General features: G+C 40.7%; 1 non-coding gene across 1 annotated transcript; it reads right to left on the bottom strand.

Annotated features, from left to right (window-relative positions):
• Window positions 1-236: 236 nt before the first annotated feature.
• On the bottom strand, window positions 237-340 carry LOC112731717 (small nucleolar RNA R71). Its single transcript, XR_003167482.1, has one exon. It is a non-coding gene; the product is annotated as a small nucleolar RNA R71 (small nucleolar RNA).
• Between the last annotated feature and the right edge of the window lie 4,701 nt (window positions 341-5,041).

Below are 5,041 nucleotides of genomic sequence, written 5' to 3'. Positions count from 1 at the left end.
TTCATGGACTTCCATCTGAAGATCCTTTTCAGTTCTTAACTGAATTCTTGCAGATATGTGATACTGTTAAGACTAATGGAGTAGATCCTGAAGTCTACAAGCTCATGCTTTTCCCTTTTGCTGTGAGAGACAGAGCTAGAATATGGTTGGACTCTCAACCTAAGGATAGCCTGAATTCTTGGGATAAGCTGGTCAAGGCTTTCTTAGCCAAGTTCTTTCCTCCTCAAAAGCTGAGTAAGCTTAGAGTGGATGTTCAAACCTTCAGACAGAAATAAGGTGAATCCCTCTATGAAGCTTGGGAGAGATACAAGGAACTGACCAAAAAGTGTCATTCTGACATGCTTTCAGAATGGACCATCCTGGATATATTCTATGATGGTCTATCTGAATTAGCTAAGATGTCATTGGATACTTCTGTAGGTGGATCTATTCACCTAAAGAAAATGCCTGCAGAAGCTCAAGAACTCATTGACATGGTTGCTAACAACCAGTTTATGTACACTTCTGAGAGGAATCCTGTGAGTAATGGGACGCCTCAGAAGAAGGGAGTTCTTGAAATTGATACTCTGAATGCCATATTGGCTCAGAATAAAATATTGACTCAGCAAGTTAATATGATTTCTCAGAGTCTGAATGGAATGCAAGCTGCATCCAACAGTACTCAAGAGGCATCTTCTGAAAAAGAAGCTTATGATCATGAGAACCCTGCAATAGTAGAGGTAAATTATATGGGTGAACCTTATGGGAACACCTATAACCCCTCATGGAAAAATCACCCAAATTTCTCATGGAAGGATCAACAAAAGCCTCAACAAGGCTTTAATAATGGTGGAAGAAACAGGTTTAGCAATAGCAAGCCTTTTTCATCATTCACTCAGCAACAGACAGAGAACTCTGAACAAAATACCTCTAATTTAGCAAACTTAGTCTCTGATCTATCTAAGGCCACTCTGAGTTTCATGAATGAAACAAGGTCCTCCATTAGAAATTTAGAGGCACAAGTGGGCCAACTGAGTAAGAAGATCACTGAAACCCCTCCTAGTGCTCCCCCAAGCAATACAGAAGAAAATCCAAAAGGAGAGTGCAAGGCCATTGATATAACCATCATGGCCGAATCCAAGGAGGAAGGGGAGGACGTGAATCCCAAGGAGGAAGACCTCCTGGGACGTCCAGTGATCAATAAGGAGTTTCCCTCTGAGGAACCAAAGGAATCTGAGACTCATCTAGAGACCATAGAGATTCCATTGAACCTCCTTATGCCATTCATGAGCTCTGACGAGTATTCTTCTTCTGGAGAGAATGAGGATATTACTGAAGAGCAAGTTGCCAAGTTCCTTGGTGCAATCATGAAGCTGAATGCCAATTTATTTGGTAATGAAACTTGGGGAGATTAACATCCCCTGTTCACCAATGAACTAAATGCATTGGATCAACTGAGATTGCCTCAGAAGAAACAGGGTCCTAGAAAGTTCCTAATACCTTGTACCATAGGCACCATAACCTTTGAGAAGGCTCTATGTGACCTTGGGTCAGGAATAAACCTCATGCCACTCTCTGTAATGGAGAAACTGAGAATCTTTGAGGTGCAAGCTGCCAGAATCTCATTAGAGATAGCAGACAACTCAAGAAAAGAGGCTTATGGACAAGTAGAGGACGTGTTAGTAAAGGTTGCAGGCCTTTACATCCCTGCTGATTTCATAATCCTAGATACTGGGAAGGATGAGGATGAATCCATCATCCTTGGAAGACCCTTCCTAGCCACAGCAAGAGCTGTGATTGATGTTAACAGAGGTGAACTAGTCCTTCAATTGAATGGGGACGCCCTTGAGTTTAAAACTCAAGGACATCCTTCTGTAAACATGGAAAAGAGGCACAGTAAGCTTCTCTCAAAACAGAGTCAACCAAAGCCCCCACAGTCAAACTCTAAGTTTAGTGTTGGGAGGCCACAACCAAACTCTAAGTTTGGTGTTGAACTCCCATATCCAAACTCTAAGTTTGGTGTTGGGGAGTCTCAACAATGCTCTGAACATCTGTAAGGCTCCATGAGAGCCCACTGTCAAGCTATTGACATTAAAGAAGCACTTGTTGGGAGGCAATCCAATTTTTATTTATCTAATTTTATTTTTATTTTATTGTTCTTTCATGTTTTATTAGGTTCATGATCATGTGGAGTCACAAAATAAATAGAAAAATCAAAAACAGAATCAAAAATAGCAGAAGAAAAATCACACCCTGGAGGAAGGGCTCACTGGCGTTCAACGCCAGAACAGAGCATGGATCTGGCGTTGAACGCCCAAAACAAGCAGCATCTTGGCGTTCAGACGCCAGGAATGCACACTGAGGAAAGCTGGCGCTGAACGCCAGAAACAAGCATAGAACTGGCGTTCAACGCCAGAAACAAGCTGCATCTGGGCGCTGAACGCCCAGAACAAGCACCAATTCGGCGTTTAAACGCCAGAATTGCATGCAAAGGCATTTTACATGCCTAATTGGTGCAGGGATGCAATTCCTTGACACCTCGGGATCTGTGGACCCCACAAGATCCCCACATACCTCCACTCACCTTCCCTCCTCATAATCCTATATCACCTCAATCTCTCTTCCCCATCACCTCTTCACCACTCACATCCATTACTCCCCTAAAACCATCATACAACCCACCTACACCCACCCACTCAAATTCAAACCATCAACTCACCTCCATATCTTCTTCTTCTTCTACTATTCTTTCTTCTTTTGCTCGAGGGTGAGCAACATTCTAAGTTTGGTGTGGTAAAAGCATAGTTTTTTTGTTTTTCCATAACCATTGATGGCACCTAAGGCCAGAGAAACCTCTAGAAAGAGGAAAGGGAAGACAAAAGCTTCCACCTCCGAGTCATAGGAGATGGAGAGATTCATCTCAAGGGTCTATAGCTTAGTGGTAGAACATTTAACTGCAAATCAAGAGATCCCTGAGATACCTCAGGGGATACATTTTCCTCCACACAATTATTGGGAGCAACTAAGGGTGGAACATCAAGAGCACTCCATCATCCTTCATGAAATTAGAGAAGATCAAAGAGCAATGAGGGAAGAGCAACAAAGACAAGGAAGAGACATAGAAGAGCTCAAGGACATCATTGGTTCCTCAAGAAGGAAACGCCACCATCACTAAGGTGGACTCATTCCTTGTTCTTAAACTTTCTGTTTTTCATTTTCTTATGTTAAATGTTTATCTATGTTTGTGTCTTTATTACATGATCATTAGTGTCTAAGTGTCTATGCCTTAAAGTAGTGAATACGAATCCATCACCTCTCTTAAATGAAAAATGTTTTAAAAACAAAAGAACAAGAAGTACATGAGTTTCAAATTTATCCTTGAACTTAGTTTAATTATATTGATGTGGTGACAATACTTTTTGTTTTCTGAATGAATGCTTGAACAGTGCATATGTCTTTTGAAGTTGGTGTTTTAGAATGTTAAATATGTTGGCTCTTGAAAGAATGATAACAAGGAGACATGTTATCTGATAATCTGAAAAATCATAAAAATGATTCTTGAAGCAAGAAAAAGCAGTGAATACAAAAAGCTTGCAGAAAAAAAAAATAGAAAAAGAAAAAGCAAGCAGAAAAAGCCAAAAGCTCTTAAAACCAAAAGGCAAGAGCAAAAAGCCAATAACCCTTAAAACCAAAAGGTAAGGGTAAATAAAAAGGATCCCAAGGCTTTGAGCATCAGTGGATAGGAGGACCTAAAGGAATAAAATCCTAGCCTAAGCGGCTAAACCAAGCTGTCCCTAATCATGTGCTTGTGGCGTGAAGGTGTCAAGTGAAAACTTGAGACTGAGCGGTTAAAGTCAAGGTCCAAAGCAAAAACAGAGTGTGCTTAAGAACCCTGGACACCTCTAATTGGGGACTTTAGCAAAGCTGAGTCACAATCTGAAAAGGTTCACCCAATTATGTGTCTGTGGCATTTATGTATCCGGTGGTAATACTGGAAAACAAAGTGCTTAGGGCCACGATCAAGACTCATAAAGTAGCTGTGTTCAAGAATCAACATACTGAACTAGGAGAATCAATAACACTATCTGAACTCTGAGTTCCTATAGATGCCAATCATTCTGAACTTCAATGGATAAAGTGAGATGCCAAAACTATTCAAGAGGCAAAAAGCTACAAGTCCCGCTCATCTGATTGGAGCTATGTTTCATTGATATTTTGGAATTTATAGTATATTCTCTTCTTTTTATTCTATTTGATTTTCAGTTGCTTGGGGACAAGCAACAATTTAAGTTTGGTGTTGTGATGAGCGGATAATTTATACGCTTTTTGGCATTGTTTTTAGTATGTTTTTAGTAGGATCTAGTTACTTTTAGGGATGTTTTTATTAGTTTTTATGTTAAATTCACATTTCTGGACTTTACTATGAGTTTGTGTGTTTTTCTATGATTTCAGGTATTTTCTGGCTGAAATTGAGGGACTTGAGCAAAAATCAGATTCAGAGGTTGAAGAAGGACTGCTGATGCTGTTGGATTCTGACCTCCCTGCATTCAAAGTGGATTTTCTGGAGCTACAGAACTCAAAATGGCACGCTTCCAATTGCGTTGGAAAGTAGACATCCAGGGCTTTCCAGCAATATATAATAGTCCATACTTTGGCCGAGTTTAGACGACGCAAAAGGGCGTTGAACGCCAGTTCTACGCTGCAGTTTGGAGTTAAACGCCAGAAACACGTCACAAGCCAGAGTTGAACGCCAGAAACACGTTACAAACTGGCGTTCAACTCCAAGAATGACCTCTCCACGTGTAAACTTCAAGCTCAGCCCAAGCACACACCATGTGGGCCCCGGAAGTGGATTTATGCACCAATTACTTACTTCTGTAAACCCTAGTAACTAGTTTAGTATAAATAAGACTTTTTACTATTGTATTAGACATCCTGGATTGTATTTTTGATCATGTGATCACGTTTTGGGGGCTGGCCATTCGGCCATGCCTGAACCTTTCACTTATGTATTTTCAACGGTAGAGTTTCTACACTCCATAGATTAAGGTGTGGAGCTCTG

Source organism: Arachis hypogaea, chromosome 12 (assembly GCF_003086295.3).
Source record: "Arachis hypogaea cultivar Tifrunner chromosome 12, arahy.Tifrunner.gnm2.J5K5, whole genome shotgun sequence".
NCBI lineage: Eukaryota > Viridiplantae > Streptophyta > Magnoliopsida > Fabales > Fabaceae > Arachis > Arachis hypogaea.
This window is presented reverse-complemented; position numbering and strand designations above follow the sequence as displayed.